This window comes from Misgurnus anguillicaudatus, chromosome 13, assembly GCF_027580225.2.
Source record: "Misgurnus anguillicaudatus chromosome 13, ASM2758022v2, whole genome shotgun sequence".
NCBI classification, from domain to species: domain Eukaryota; kingdom Metazoa; phylum Chordata; class Actinopteri; order Cypriniformes; family Cobitidae; genus Misgurnus; species Misgurnus anguillicaudatus.
Window position 1 is genome coordinate 14,006,454 of NC_073349.2, and position 17,711 is coordinate 14,024,164.

General features: G+C 39.7%; 2 protein-coding genes across 3 annotated transcripts in view; one reads left to right on the forward strand and one right to left on the reverse strand.

The window, feature by feature from the left end:
- The window catches only part of nol4lb (nucleolar protein 4-like b), a 108,296-nt gene that overhangs the window by 63,375 nt on the left and 27,210 nt on the right, over positions 1 to 17,711 (forward strand). The gene's annotated exons all lie outside the window — the stretch shown is intronic.
- Positions 5,206 to 17,711, reverse strand: part of trim101 (tripartite motif containing 101) — a 120,011-nt gene continuing 107,505 nt past the window's right edge. The window contains exon 10 of the mRNA XM_073875103.1: positions 5,206 to 5,216. The gene's annotated coding sequence lies outside the window, so the exon portion shown is untranslated. The remainder of the gene's footprint in view (positions 5,217 to 17,711) is intronic.

The window sequence follows — 17,711 nt, forward strand, 5'->3', positions numbered from 1 at the left end:
AAACGTAGAAGCTACCTTGAACGTCTCCACTGATTCTATGATCAAAGCTACCATTGAGAAAAATGTACTTACCTGTATTAAAGCCATTGTACTAGGATAATTGACTGCATTAAAGCTACATCATGAAAATCATTATTGATCTAATAAGATATGGCCAAATGCCAATTACAATAGCAAGCCTTTCGATGTCTCCTAGTAATAGTCGCACAGGGATTGTCCTCTTAAGCCGACAGCGGGGGCTTAGCCTCAGAAACCCAATTGCCTAATGATATTAGCGCTAATTATAAAACTGCTACTAAATTTACCTGGGGCTGAATAGAATGGGGTTGCACTTTCTAGACTCTCTCATTTCTGTGAGAACTTACCACAGAAAAACATGTCTTTGAAATACTTTGACAAAGCTGTGAAAAACCACCACAGCGATTGCTGCTTGGTGTGCAGTTAGTACGATAATAAGTAAGGAATAATTCACAATAGGTCGTTGAATTATCGCAAAAAAATATACATCCAGGGTAGTAATGCGGCACGAAGCGTAGCAGATTGTTCATTATTTTTTAAATAATTCAAAGGACTAGGTTACCACCGATGTTGCTAAGACATTGCTCTGGTGTTTATCATAAGAAATTTACTGGCTAGGTGTGCGTTTATCGAAAAATAATGCGTATCAGTTGAACATTTCTCAACCAATCAGAATAAAGCATTCAACAGCCTTGTGGTATAAATGTAAATATTTTTGTGTAGCAAAGGCTGAACAAACTGAATTGTTAAGCAATATTTTAAATTATTTGCGAAGGGCGAGCTTCACTTAAGCTGACTACAACAATTTATGCAGGAAACAAAGCAAATATTACCATTCTAATATTTATGTAAAACTATATTAAAAACGTAAGCATGTACTCATCTCAGTCTTAACCCAAATCTCTCCTGTGCTCCAGTGAAGGGCACGTGTTGACGCAGAGTCGCACAGAAAAAACACAAGGTCTCTGTAACACCGGGTGTGTTTTTATTGCCCTGTAGACTTTCCTGTCCCTGAAAATGTAACTCAATTTTTATTTTTTACCTTCAGTGTTCCCTCCCTCATTCCCCTCTGTCCTGAATCCTTCAGTTTATCTTCTGTGCAGCCTTGAGGAGGAGGCCAGCTGGTGTTTATATATGTAGCCATGAACTGAGGTTTATGGTTATGACTTGGTCTCAGTCCTCCCTGTCAGCACCCACAGATATCATTCTTGTGTACAAATGAACCTCTATGTAGTCTGCTCATCCTAACTCTTTATTTACATTTATTTTCTATTATTCCTATAACACAGAGCTAATTAAGTGTGCTCCTGTAGGGAAGGCCGTAACCACCACAAGCAATCGGGGGTCAAGTCCACTGGTGCGTAGGCTAACCCTGTAGTGTGGCATTGCATGGTATTATAAGCTAATTATTTTATAGTTAATTTGCTATTTCAAACAGTTTTTGCACTGAAAAATATCGCACTTAAGCAGTGCATATGTGACCATGTCTGTAAAAACCCCAGCTAAAGTAATTTTTGTGATTTACTATTTTTTGCATACAGTAAACCCATCCTACATAATGTAAAGAACACTCTGTGAAAATGTAACAAACCTGTATACATTACCTGTATACATAGTATTCTTTATTTCCTACTATGGAAGTGAATGGGCCTCATGCTTTGGTTTGGTTACAAACATTTCTCAAAATATCTTCCTTCGTGTTTATCAGAACAAAGAAATACAAGTTTGTAACAATATGAGAGTGGGAAAATGGTGACAGAATTTTTATTTTTGGCTGAACTGTTCCTTTAACTTGCATCTGACAAATCTGAATAGGCCATATTTAAATTAAAATTGAACATACTGCATGCCGAATATCCCGTTCTTGCTGTAAATCCAACTAAAGGCCTGCGGCTTCTGTTTAGTCGTCCACTAGACAGCACCCATCCTCCTCTCCTCTTGATTTTGATTCCTCCCCCATCACCAACCCCATGATGCCGCACTGCCCCGTCAGCACGCCCACCCCAATGAGGGTGCCAGTACCACTCACACAAAGCCCGGCATCCTCTTAAAATTAGGAGTCTGGGCGGCCTGCCTCATTTCCTTTGTCTCTTCATCAAACACATGCAGCTTTCCACGTCAACTGAAATGACAAGTTTGTGTGTGTGCGTATTTGCATTTGCAACAGCATTTGTTTCAGTGCATATATGGAGGTTCATGCGGGTGATTCTCATGAAATTTAGACTTATGAGGTGTCATGAAACATTTTGATAAATGCAAAAGTAAGAGTATGGAAATAAGAAGCATACAGTTACAAACATCTATTCATGTACTATTTTGCACATGATTTCAAATGACATCATACAAACCAATTTAGTTGTTTTTTCCACATTTAAGGGGAAAATTTTCATTACCACAACGTGTCCATGACTGGATTTTGGGTTCTTTCACATGGAAATATTTATAATTAAAAAATCTAAAAAATAAAAGCTTCAGTGCATGTTATACTATAAACATTTACAGTAAAGAAACATGTGGTATTTGGTGATCATTGATAAATGTAGAGACAATAATAAGGAATATAAATGTGTCCAAGAAACATTTTCTCATCCTCCGCAACAACTTTTATTAATATAACATTTTAAAAAAAATTGTTGGAAGGGACATAATTGACTGTGACACTCAAGTTGGCTACCAGGTAAGCAGTTCTTATTTTTTCTCTCCAGATAAAAGTTGAAATTTAGTTTGTCATAGTACCTAGACAACTTTTCAGTTCTCATTACCGAAACATGAGTTTTTGTAAATGCATATATTTAATGTAATATCATGTTGCGGTAATGATAATTTTTTATAACGATAATCTAAAAAATGTAAATAATTCTATAGGAAATATTTTTTAAATCCTCTAAAAATAATGGTTATAGTAACTTCAGACCTTAATCTTATATGTGCAAACAAAATTGGCTTCAAGGGCTTTTTAAAAAAATCTGATGCTGGACACCTTCTAAGTCTGGATTTCGTGAGAATCACCCATATGCGCATTTGAACGGGATTGGATGATTTCCTTCTGTTCTTGTTTCATTGCCTTTTACACTTAATTCAAATTCCAATAAGGCACCTGTTTCACTTGCAAGTGGCCCACTGTATAAATCGTCAGCGTGATAATTCCTTGATACTTCTAAATCAGCCGTGTCTGGACTCAAATTAAAGATGCATATGCAATATCTTTTAGAAATGCGTCTGGAGACGCAACCGCCTGCATTATTCTGCCCACTCGCAGCAGAGAGTCAGACTGGGGCATTCTCAGCCGACAGGCAGCAGTCAGGAGGGAGGCGCAGCATATGGAGGTGTGAAGGACTGTTTATACGGCAAACAAAGAAAATGAGAAACAGTTTACCACAATGGTGCACAGGCTCCAACCTGACCAGAAGACAAAAGATACTGCGGTTGGCTGTGTGTGCATGTGTGTCTTACGAAAACAAGTCCTTGGTTTGGGGGAGGCGATGCCGTCTGGTGCCGCCTCCGACTTGAGAACAGAAAACGAAGGTCGCAAACACAAAGCTGTCTGACGCATTACAGTGGTTTACACTGTCATCACAACCAAACTTTCAACGGTTCACCCTTACCTGATTATTCTATTGGTAGTTCAAAAAAGTGTGGTACTTAATAAATGCAAATAAAATCGAGACTTTAATAGAATCCAGAGTCTTGACTGGCTGTCACAGGTCACAAAGACTTTATAATGACTGCTAGATTGCGGTGGGCTGCAGTAGAGTCGCTATAAAAGTGCTTTTGCTAATAGGCCGTACAGACCCAAAATAACCGGTCTGCATTGTTACCACGTCACTTTTGGTCTAACTTTCAATCACACTATGAATAACAGCCCTCACATATTTCTTTCTTGCTTGCTTTCTTGCTCTCTTTTCTGTCTGTCTTCCATTCTTTCTTTATTGATACACTGTCAAAAATAAAGGTACGAAGCTGTCACTGGGGCAGTACCCTTTAAACAAGGTCCTAATATGTACCATTTAGGTACAAATATGTTCCTTTAAAGGTACATTTTGGCAGTTCAAAGTACTAATATGCACTCTTTGGGTACAAATGCGTACCTTTTTGAAAGGGTACTGTCCCAGTGACAACTTTTGTACCTTTATTTCTGAGAGTGTATATAAATTTTTTCTTGTTGAAAAATAAAATCCAATAGACTTTCGATGAAGAAGGAACCCAGAACGTATCCAGGGACCAAAATAAAGATTTAGGGCTGGGCTTGTTTGACTTGCGCCAATAAGCAATCAACCAGGCACCTAGCAACGGCATAGGAATATCTCGGAAACCAGCGCTTTTGCATGATAGCGAGTTTTTTCTCACATTTTCTTCTGAAAGTGTAAAAACTAGTTAGTTTTTTCTTTCTGTTGCCTGCTGTAAGGCAGTTATGATTGTTATCACAAATGGAATTCACAACGACGGCTTTTGTGCAGTGGATATTTGGGGCGTAATCTTTTTCACCTTCATGTGTCTAAGAAAGTGTTTCTACTCACACACATACACACGCGCACACACACAGCACACCCTACCCATCCTCCTTCAATTCAATCCATTAAAATGAAAGAGGCTGTTAGCCATTAAGAAAAAGGGAGAGCAGCAAGGAAGAGGAGGCTTTGTGTCATATGGGTCCAAATAAAAAGCGGCTGCCTCTTTCTCACTGCGCCGCCTCCTCCTCCTCCTCTGCTCTCCATCTCCTCCCCCCATAACCAGCCCTGGGATGCGGCACTACCCCATCAGCATCCGGTACAGACTCGATTGAGGGACTCTGGACAGCCTGCCTCATTGTTCTGGACTCGTCTTCAACAGTAAGCTGCTTGTTCTTCAATACATGTTGCACATGTCCGTGCGTTTAAATGTTAAAATGCAACCAATTTGTCGTGAAAATGGAGAATTTGAAATTATTGGTAAAGTACATGATTGGGGTAATTAAGTCTCCACAGGAAGCTTTTTGAAGTTGCACTCGGGTCCTCCGTGCTGTAGGCTATGAAGAGAACGGGGGGAGTGGGCGAGACGGGGCAAGAGAGAAGGTGGAACGTGCCATTCCTACTCATACAGGCTTGCAAAGACACGTGGAGCCATGGGCTGCGTCTGCACTCTCATGTGACCTCAGAATTATGTGGGTTGCTCTGACTGCATCTCAACACCTACTGGCAAATACACACACACAGTTGTGTGAATTTTGACAGGTTAGGTTGGCGGGGAATTTGTGGGGACAGACTTCTGATGTGACATTTAAAGACAATCTGAAGTCTCCTGAAATGCAGCTTTTACCAGTGCGTTGAAGTAATTTCCAGTTAGGCAGGAAATTTAACGTGAAACATATTCAATGGGTCCGAAACCGCCTACTGTATAGTAGGCGAAAAGCAGTGAGTGAGGCGACTAGTACCCACAGTAGACGAAACGTACCCAGATGACCTACTACTTCCGGTAAGATCCTGAAGTGTGCATTTCATGGACACTTTACTATCCCATGAACCCCTGGGAGAGAAGTCACCCAGTGAAGAAGAACGAGAGGTGTCGTCATATTCCAAAATGTCCGAAAGTAAAGCGATTATATTCAATTTAGAAAACAGCCGTGGATATACAGCTGTCAGGGTTCCCACGGGTCCTTTAAATCCTTGAAAGTTTGTCAATCTGGGGAAAAAAATTCAAGGCCCTGGAAAGTTTTTGAAAATATACATACGTAGATACAGGTCATTGAAAGTGCTTGAATCTATTTTATGCAAGAAGTTTTCTGGGGAAAAAAAATCCATATTATTCCCTGTGTATTGTAGGATAATATCATAAAAATTCTAGACTTTTTAAGCACACGTGCTAAACTGTTCGCTTTAAATGCTTATATCTTCTGTATGCGAATGTTTATTTATACCAAAATGTTTTTTTTGCATAGTTGTGTTTGACACATGAAAACGTTTCGGGTTACGTATGTAACTGTTGTTCCCTGAGAAGGGAACGAGACGCTGCGTCTCTTGCCATACTTCCTGCGTCCATGTAACGCCGTCTTTGGCAATATTTCAGATAGCGTTATACTTCCTGGCTCCCGCATCACCCTGTCTTAGTCGTTAAGCCTCACCATTGGTTGAATTTGATATACACATTCAGACGCACTTACCCCCCTGGAGGCGTCCCCAAAGTGTCACCGCAGTGACGCAGCACGAGTTCCCTCGAAAGGGAACTGTAACAATGTTGTATCTTAAAAGGTAAAACGATGTAACCTTGCTCTCACTTGAAATGTGTCCCCACATTTAGTCCTTGAATTTGAGGGTATTAGACCTGGAAAGTCCTTTAAAGGTCCTTGAATTTGAAGTTAATTAAGGTGGGGGAACCCTGAACTGTCCATTGTGGTTAAATTGTGCTTGTTTCATGTCATTCCTAGGGGTGTCACGGTTCTCCAAATACGGGGTTCGATTACATTTTCGATTTTTAGGTCACGGTTCGATTCTCGATTTTTACTTTTTTTTAAAGAACAGGTTGCTATGCCATTTTTAGACTAGACTTTTATGAAATATAATATCTGACCTTGAACCCGGAGATGCCCTGCCATGTTAGTCGTGCTCCCAGTGGAAAAATATGGTAGACGCACATACCTGATAAAACGAAACTTCCTGTCAGATGAACATTCCTGTTAGTACTTTGCACCTTAAAAACGCGCTTTTATTACCGTCAGAGGAGATTGTGAGAATATACCCCAATAAGTCATGTTTAAATGCTGTTTTCATAACTCTTAAGCAACTGAAATAAGTTGTTGTGAAACTTAAACAGATCTCTTTCACAGACGCCGCTCTGCATGCTTGCATGCTTGCATGCTCTGTTCTGATTGAGTTCAGCTGAAGGCTATATGGGAGGCGCTTGCTGTTTTTTGTTTCCATGTAAAGAGGAGCTCGGGTGGTGTCTTCTGCATCTTCATGCTATCTTTTAACGTTTTAACTGGTTGTAGTTAGCGTAGTTAAAGGAGGTTGACTCGCAGCACTCAACGTGTTTTTTTTCCGCTTGGCGAGCTGACCGGACATGACATGGGGCGTGGCAGCATCAACGATTACATTTTTTAGTTCGAGCTTATGACTTAATTTCGATCGACTTCGATTAAAAATCGAAATCGGGGCACCCTTAGTCATTCCAGTTAACAAATAACTTATGACGAATGTAGTACGTCCAAATTTCATTAATTCTACCCATATTCATACTTTATGGAACGTACTGTTTTAACGGTTCAGTTACAGTATGCAATTTTGGACCCAGGGATTGAGTGGGATGCTTCATATTCTAGAGAGTATTTGATTGGTCAGAATATTCTGATAAGAAGCTGAAGGAATAAAAAATATGATGGAATTTAATGTGTACCGTCAACTGTGTGCTTACCATCATTTATCAAAATATTTTCTTCATCATTTATTACAATACTTCCAAAAAATGTTTTTTCTACTATGGAATTCAGTGGTCACTATCTGCTGTGTGTTTCCCATCATTTCTCAAAATATCCTCTTTTGTGTTCATCAGAAAAAGAAATTCATACAGATTTAGAACAACACGAGGATGAGTAAATGACGACAGAATTTTCATTTTAAAGTGAACTATCCCTTTAAGGCTAAAATTTTCATACTAAAAGCAAAGAAACTTCAATTTTAATTGCATAGGGACTTTAAAGAGACAAACCCGTATACAGGTCCTTTCTAAAAACAAACGGTGCTAAATAGCTCTAAAAGTGGTTCACTGGCTCGTAATCATAGGGGAACCATTTTAAGTGCCATATAGCACCTGTGTAGAACTATATTGTGCTATGTAGAACCATATGTGGTGCTATAGTGGTGCTATATCGCCACTGGATGGTTCTTCATACACTCTAAAAAAACAAACGGTGCTATATAGAACCAAAACTGTTGCTTTGGATCGTAATCATAGAAGAACCGTTTTTAGTGCCATATAGCACCGGTGAAGCACCTGTGTAGAACCATATAGGGGCCATATAGAACCACTATAGCACCAAATATGGTTCTACATAGCACTATATGGTTCTACACAGGTGCTTCACTGGTGCTTCACCGGTGCTATATGGCACTAAAAACGGTTCTTCTATGATTACGAGCAAAGAACCACTTTTGGTGCTATATAGCACCGTTTGTTTTTAGAGTGTAGGTGCTTTATAGGTACTTTACAGCTCTAAAATGGTTTCCCTATGATTACGAGCTTTTAGTGCTATTTAGCACCAATTGTTTAAGAGTGTATTTTTTATGGGACTCCAAATGAAAAGAATGCATCTTTAAACAGCTACAGTTTATATTGAGTGCTAAGCTCCAAAAAGTCACCTGGTATGCAAATATTCTTTTAATATGAATCCACAAAAAACATCATAATGGTGAAATAACATCAAATGACCATCAGTATGGTCAAAGATCTACAGAACCTTAACTCCTCTGCTTTGGTGACTTCATGGAAAAAGAAAATGCACCCTGTGAGAGCGGTGGGGGTAGTAGAGGTGCAGAGAAATGATGGAATGGGGAGGGGATGAGTGAGTTGCTTTGTGGCTCTCGATTTGCCGTCTGTTGGCATGTGGGAGGTTGTTCAGCTCTCACCATCTCAAGGCTACAGACACAGACAGTGAGAGGTGGAGGTAGAGTACTATAACACTCAACATGCCTGCTTTACCTGAGGAGAGGATGAGGAAGGGACAGCCAGGCCAGGAAATCCGCTAGGAAAGGTGGTAAAGAGGGGTTGTAGGCCATGTGGTGTGATTTAAGAGGATGGCAAGAGGGGAATAGAGGAGAGAGATAATGAGAGCTGATTCAGATGTTGAGTGTAACTAGAAAGGAGAGAACGTATTTAGCTCTGATAGATCGGGTGATTTGCATATTGTATGTGTGTGAGTGTGTGCATCTGCTTAATGTCCTGTTTCATATCTGATGAGATTTCCACACTACGCCCCCCACCCCGGCCTTTAACGTGACACACACGCTTTTTGGGCACTTACCCTACATGTCCACTGGTGCTGAAGATATTCACTCAGTCCAAAACTGCAGAGGAAAAGGTCTGCTGCTTTAGGGTTGTGCTGATGTGTGTACAACAGTACCGTTGTCATTAGTGTGCTATACAAGTATAATTGCTCATAATATATGGTCAGTAAATTCATCATAATGTATATAAATTAGTGCTGGGCAAAGATTAATCGTGATTAATCGCATACAAAAGTGATTTTTTGCATAATATATGTGCGTGTACTGTGTCTAATAGTTGTGTATATTTAACCACACACACATTCATATATTCATTTCAGAATTGTTTTACTTATATAATTGTTTTAAATTTATTTTTAATATAGAATATATAAAAATATAAATAAATATTTATAAACATGTAAATGTTTCTTAAATACATACATGAATGTGTGTGTATTTATTTATACATAATAATTACACACAGCACATACTCATATATTATGCCAAAAATCACTTTTATTTTGTATGCAAATTGTACAAAAGCGTACTAATGAAATTGTACGAATTATTACAAATTAACCTTTTTTTCAATACATAAAAATTGTTATGTAATTTTGGTCCCCAGCGTGGGTTCAGCCCTCTGCTTTTGTATGAATCGAAATGAATTTAAAATGCAAGCTCATCTATCTCACGCCGTGCCACTGGACACATACAGTCAAGCATTGTGTCTACGAACTAAAACATGCTCTGTAATGGCCATAGGAGTGATATCAAACAGTCAGCTACTGTCTGAAATTGTGAATGGAGAAAGCACATCCCTCATGCAATTGACTATGTAGGCTACCATATGCATGTGAGAGGAAGAGATCTAGTAAAGGTAATGAGGAAAAGAGGTTGAATATCAAACATGTTGAAAATCCTTGGGATGATACTCCTCGAAATGGGGATTAGCCACAGAATGTCAGTGACCTAGATTAAGATCACCTTTCTGCTTAATCTTTTATGAGGAACAAAAATGAGGAGCAAATTTAATTTACAGTAGAGTGCAGAGGCAGTAGGACCGGAGATGCCTGTGTTGTTTTATAGGACAGTAGGATAATGGCAATTGAAATAGATGTGTTTTTGCCATGTTTGTTTTTATTTGCTTGTTTGTGGGGAGAGGTGCATGGACACAAATGAGAAATGTATCCAAAACTAACAGAACATTTATTGGTTATGTTGGTAGTATTCTTGTGGTTTGAAGCTTACGTATGTAGACATGGATTGTGAAGGTAAGATGTAAATCATTATTAACAAAACTAGAGGTGTAACAATACATCGATACGTCATATGGCTTTAATGAATCATACCGTTAAAGGAATAGTCTACTCATTTTCAATATTAAAATATGTTATTACCTTAACTAAGAATGGTTGATACATCCCTCTATCATCTGTGTGCGTCCACGTAAGCGCTGGGGCGCGGTGCGATGCTTCGATAGCATTTAGCTTAGCCCCATTCATTCAATGGTACCATTTAGAGATAAAGTTAGAAGTGACCAAACACATCAATGTTTTTCCTATTTAAGACGAGTAGTTATACGAGCAAGTTTGGTGGTACAAAATAATATGTAGCGCTTTTCTAAGCGGATTTAAAAGAGGAACTATATTTTATGGCGTAATAGCACTTTTGGGAGTACTTCGACTCAGCGCAGTAACACCCTCCCTCTCCCATTATGAGAGTGAGAAGGGGAGCGGACTTTTCAGGCGAGTCGAAGTACTCCCAAAAGTGCTATTACGCCATAAAATATAGTTCCTCTTTTAAATCCGCTTAGAAAAGCGCTACGTTTTATTTTGTACCACCAAACTTGCTCGTATAACTACTCGTCTTAAATAGGAAAAACGTTGATGTGTTTGGTCACTTCTAACTTTATGTCTAAATGGTACCATTGAATGAATGGGGCTAAGCTAAATGCTATCGAAGCGTCGCAGCGCGCTCCAGCGCTTACGTGCACGGACACAGATGATAGAGGGATGTATCAACAATTCTTAGTTAAGGTAATAACATATTTTAATATTGAAAATGAGTAGACTATTCCTTTAAACATAAGTTAATATCAATGTGAGGTACCTTTATTTTGAAACTATCCACCTTCACGTAACCTCCATCTAGGCATTTCCGACAAAGCACACTTTTATGTTTACTAACAATACTCTCTGCATCAGATTGCGATGCAACAACAAAACAGTGTTAGCTGTCTGCTGTCGGACGTTGTCAAAATATCGACAAACCAATATACCACTACCAGTACACCATCAGAACGCATTTTCAGCGTAGCTGGAAACCTTATAACCCCAAAAAGATTTCTCACTTGAACCAAGTGTTGTTTTGCGAATGGAAGTGCTACACGCACAAAGGCGCCAATCCCGTGAGTGCCCCGGGGCTGGGCTCGAGCACCCACCGAAATGGCCAAGCACACATGCTCAGTTGGTTCACATTTCGCGTCTAACTGTGCTTTCACACCAGACACGGAAGAGGTGGCAAGCACAAGTGATTTACATGTTAAAGGTAGGGTAACACATTTTGAAAAATGCTAACAGTAACCGCCTAGCAATGAAATCCCGATCAAGTCAAATCGCCATCCAAAGTCACGCCTCTTTCAAAACACATGAACACGCACAGATCAGACGGTCACATCTCTCGTCTCATTCACCAGTGAGAAAACTTTGCAGTGCAAAGTGAATAACACTTCAAAATAACCAAACAACTGGTTTACATCAGAATTAGTTTAAGCACACGTTCGGTTGTGTAGACGTAGTAACTATATCGTTACGCTAATCCGTAAACGAACACAGATTTCATAAGCAACACAATGTTTCATCAAAGTAGAATATCTAAATCCATCTCAATACAAACATATCGCGTACCTATCTTACCAAAATAAACAGTGCAACGACTCTTTCAGACTCTTTGCCTCCTGCAGCTGTTTGCATCTCGTGGTAAAGCAGTAAAGTTACCGATGTTAATTTGGGTTTTTGCTCTTGCTGATCCAGGCAGTTTTTGCTGTTGTTGTTATAAAAGATGCCTTTAGTTTTGTGCCCTCTGTGTAGGCTGTCAATTTAGCAGAAAAGTTTGCTGTTCTCACTGTTTACAGGCAGGAGGTGAGCGCACGTGAACGCGCCGATGACGTATGGTGTCTGCGTGGACTCGCTGCGCGGTGGGCATTCAAATTACGCTTACGTATGAGGGACAAAAATGGAAACGTCCGTTCGGACCGAAATCTATGATTTGTTGAACATTTTTTGGTCCTACGCATTTCACAGATAACATAAATTTCTACAAATACATTTAAACAACTTAACACTGTGATTGCTATCAGGATGTAAGGAGACTTTTAACCAGCATAACAAAAAATGTTTCAGGATCAAATCTGTTACCCTACCTTTAAGTCAATGCAAAGAGGTGAATAGGCATCCTGCGGCGCGGTGCGAATGGAGCTGAAAGCGCGAATTGTGTATTGGCGCGGGAAAAATCATTTTGGTGGTTATTTTTATGTTGTGTTAACCAATCAGGAGCTTGCTCTAGTAGTGACGTGATTACAAGAAGTGAGCGGAGTCGCAGAAGCCCCTCCCATGACATGAATTTCCATGTGAATGTCTCGAAAGACTAGAATTTCACATGCGAATGAAGCGAGTAAACTCAAAATGTTCAAGCGACCAACTATGCGCAAATAGCGTGTTTTTGCTGCCTCTAACCGTGTCTGGTGTGAATGCATAGTAAAACCACGTGGAAAACGTGACCATGCCACTTTACTCTATTTCAAAGCACGTGGGCACTCCAGAGCAGCTGTCGTTGCTAAGTAACCGAAGCATTGACAGCTTGACGTTGTGACGAGCACCCACTGTCGGAAAAAGAAACCTGCGCCTGTGAACATGCACGTTTGTTAAGAAACGTATATCTTATTTTCATATTTTAAAATCTATGTATGGATTAAATATAAGCCTATATGCATCAATGCGTGCACACACACATTCTATAAACACTGCATCATCGTGTTTTGTGACGATTTGTCTAATGTACACCCCTAACCAAACACAATTTAAATATTAAATATTATTATATAGTTCTAGTTTTTTATTAAACATACAGGTCGTAGCATCCAGAAAAAGGAACGTTCGATTCAGTATTCTGTGGGAACGGGTCTCGTTGGCAGGATTGATGGATGGTGTAAGGATTAAAGCACATTATCTTCATGTTCCCAGATTAACACACTCCGTGTAATCCAGGGATTAAACTGTAAAATGAGATATCACGGTTCGATTCTTTAACCCATTGATGGAATAAAACAGATTCGCTGCAGGAGCTACTTGTTCACAGCTGGATCTGTCTTTCCAGTAAAGTCATATCTCTAACAACAGCTATATACTGTAGACATCCCGGCATCTGTTGCAGAGATGGCGATAAGTACAAACCTCTCAAGCTAGTCGTCTTTACTGTTGTGTAGTTCAGTGTAACATGAAGAAGTCATTTTCAATTCCTTGTGCGCATCGGGAGTGCTGATCCCAGAGGCAGCTATAGGTTTAACTCCTCCATCTGTCTATGCTTTGCGATTTAGTGGGTTAGTTCATATCCTGCTAAAACAGCATGAGGAGTGCCACGGTCTAATTACAAACCTCACATGCTAAAATTTATATTTGTAATTCGAAACCAAATTCTTGTTCAAATTCAAAATCTAATTTAAACCTGAAAACAGAAAATATTGTTTTTCGAGGATTTCTGGATTTCTTTGCATTTATGGTGCAATAACATGAATTATCAGGGTTTGCAGATTGAACTTCATTCCAACTCAAGTGCATGCTGTCACTGTGATTTTTACTTGCACCAAAATGTTGAGCGTATCCACACTGAATGTCATTTGGCGACTGGCTGATTAAAGTCTAACCAGTCTCTCACCTTTATTCTGTGTCAAGGTCCGAGACTGGTACCTGTTTGATTAAGTTTGGCTTGTACAAGACTCCCTCGCTCTCTGAGTCAAGCCTATAGACAGATGAGTGATTGCCCCTTGCAGAGTATATAACATAAAGCAAGAAAACTGTCCAGGTACTGACAGATCAAGACCATTATTACAGCACAGAAAATGTCAGACTGCTGCCCACATGAGCTAAAGCGGCTCACTAAGATCACCGCTTTTTACTGCTACCGCAGTCTCAGTCAGAAACTGACTGTTCACGGTCCATCCGATGCCGAAATATGGCGAGGTCTGATCGTGTTTCCTGTGGGAAACGCTGTTGTGACCTTTCACATACACAAACATTAGAATGTGTTTTATTTATTTAATGCTTTACTGTCTCTGGTTCATTGATTTTCCATTTATCTGCCTCTAAAGTAAAAACCAAACTATGCTTGGCTGTTTTACAAGTCACTCACATGCCCCATCTAAGTGGTCAGTTTGTAGGACGATGAGCCAATACAAATGTGCACCAGACTTTATGATGTACATCTGATGGTGCATAAAGATTTTGTTTGTTTGTTCAGCTGTATGATGACAGCCGCGTTACATATAAGCAGGAAGGCATTTAGGGGTTTGATATACGATGATGGAGAAAACAATATGAATGTGCTTCAGCCATCTTAAGATCCTAATGGGCCCTCCTGGTCCTTCAGTGTATGATAAGAGGTAGAGCGGAGAATATGACTGAGAGAGAGAGAGAATATGAATACAATGCTGAGTCACACTCTTAAGATGAACAAACCACAGGAAACCTGACCCCCGTACACTTTCAATCAGCCTTCATCACTAATGTGTGTGTGAACGTTGGATACAAGCATTTGAGGTTGATTCTCTATTGTTCGTTTTAGGATAAAGAGATGACTGATTTCATGATTAACACAGCTTACAGCAGAAACCGATCCTTACTGCACTCGCATATGTCTCTGTAGCTCTGTGGTGGGGCAAGGAGAGGGGTTAATATATTTTGAGGCATGTGACTGCCCACACTAAATGTGGACTTGTTGCCTGTGGCCATTTTTTGAATTACAAAGCAGCAGTATGGGGTGGAAAGTACAATACAGTACAGTTTAGTAAGAGCTGACCATTTACAACTGCACACTGTTCAGAAAGAGACACAGTTTTATTGTTTGTTTGGCCATTTGTCCCGGGAGGGGATGGATTGCATTAAACTTCTGATTTGCATTTCAAACAGATACATTTTAGAGACCCCACAGGCATACCTGAATAAAGATGAATCTGAATTGAGCAGTTTATGTTGGAAACCAAACTCATGGTTTTTTTTAGGCCTGCACAATATTTGTTGGTGGGTGATATTGCGATGTTTTGATTTTGTGCAATGTTAATTGGGTATGCGAACTGCTTCACTGGAGGACATAAAAAGCTCTGTTTGAGAGGTTTTTACTTCTGCCTGGCATTTCTTGAATAGTTTACATATTTTTACAGATAATTTTGTGATTTTTCTCTGTCATTTGAAACACTGGCAAAGGCATCCAAAACAGTTTTTCTTTTGAAATAAATGTTCTGCGATGTAACTATTGCAGAGGCGGACATTGCAATGTCGATGCTGAAACTATATATTGTGTAGCCCTGTGTCGACAATCAATACTTTGTTTCTAAATACTTTAACGTTGTTCATTCATTTGTCTGTTTTACATTAATTGAATCTATTTGAGTCTTCACACTAATTTAGGGTATGTTAACACGACAACAATGTAGTAAAAGCTAAAAAGTTTCTACATTAATTTTTAAAAAGTTTTTACTTTCAGACAACAACATTTGGTGCTTTTCCATTGCATAGTACCCATCGGTTTGGTTTGGGTCAGGTCGGGTCAGCTCACCTCACTTTGGCTTGGTTAGCTTTTCCATCAAGTTTAGTAACACTTCGAAGTGGGAGGGATTATAGGCATGTCGTTATATTTGCGCTGCCTACTGCTGTGACATCATATGAGAGCGTCGTTGTACATTCCCATGCATTCATTTATTTCTCAGTCCACCACAAAATTAAAATTGACCACCACAAATAGATGTTTGCACATCGCGTTTATCACTACCTCTGTCTCACATAGTTTCTGTACAAACACCCATGGCGTCAGTTGACGCGCTCCGCTGAGCCTCATTTAAGTTTCATTTAAGCATATATGTGGTCGTGCGCGTCGCGAGTGTGCCATCACAAACTGCAAGTCTGGAAAGAAAACTGTTATGGTGTTCCTGATTCACAACCTGTGGATGTTTTTCATCGCTAACAGGGAGTTTGGGAACTTACAGCAAAGCACAGATGACAACATGTTTACTCGAGACAGCGCAAGCTAGCATGAGGGTAAAGCTAATCTTTTACATTATAGCAATGACGCTGGTAGTGACGATTCGCTCAGACCAATCAGTGATCTGCAGTGTTTTCGCGTCACGTTTGGTATCAGCTCGGGTCGCTTGGAACCCCGACCGAGGTGGTACTAAAAAAACTAACGGGTACTACGTACTGCACCCAGTGGAAAAGCCCCCAAAGTAAGCTGACCCGACCCAAACCGTGGGGTACTATGCAATGGAAAAGCGCCAATTGTCTAAACAAATTCATGCTGATATGTGAAAATAACAAAAAGTCCAGTGCTGTGCAGGCCAATCCAGTAGTTGGCGCTGTCACATTATGTCTAAACCAATGGGCAACCTTCCAGTCTTTCTCGTAAAGTCAACACAGAAGTGACTGAAATTGCAATTCATCGACTGACCACTAGTGAATAGCTCTAAAAGGGGGTCAATCCCATGTTAAAATGCCCAACTTTACTCCAGAAATGAATATGTTTACAGTCTGATACAAATAGTGTTTTTGGTCTATATAGCTAATTTTGCCCTTCATGACAACTGTGAGGGGGGGGTACATTTTTTTGTAACTTATCCGTTTAAATTATATTAAGCATTAAAGTTCTGCATAATTAAGGGCGTGGCCACTTGAGTGATGGGTGAATTGCCGCTGCTGCTGTCACTAACGTCTTGCTAGGCGGGTGTGGTTTTAGCAACCAGGCACCTTAGCTACAGCAACGTCCCCCTTCTATGGCTATATGTTTGGTTATCCACTAGTTACACGCGGTGACCCATTGCCAAGTTGCTGGCCGCATGATCTGCCAACTTTGGGCTTCAAAAATGCTCTTCACACACCTATGGGTGGCGTCACGGACACTACGTCCATATTTTTTACAATCTCTGATCTGAACATATAATATAACACACTCATGATTTACGCAAATTGACTTCTTTGTAGTTTACACAGAGGTTATAACAGTATAGTTTTTAAAAACTTTTACTATGAAACCTATTTTCAAAAGTTTGCGTTTTTAGACACCCAAAACACGGTTGTCATGCAAATGTTAATGACCGAACTCCATAAAAGGTTTCCTTAGTTGAAAAAATGTCATATAAACCTAATCTTGTTTCAGTCATTCAGTGACTAAGGTTTGTTTGTTTGGCTTCCTTTTATATTTTTTATGTAATTAACTGCGTTTAGATTGACATTTTTATTTTATTGTAGCAGTAATTTGTTTAAAAAGCTGCTTTAAATGAAGCATTTTAATGTAATTAACTACCTTTATATTTACGTTTTTACTATATTGTAGCGATAATTTGTTTGTAAAAAATGCTGTTTTAAATGACACATTTTGAAGATACGGCGCGTCGAGTGGTGCGACACGGAGGTGTTCACAGTCTGAGCGCTTCTAACAGCTGCAAATTAACCTGCTGACAGGAAAGATGTTTCCAGC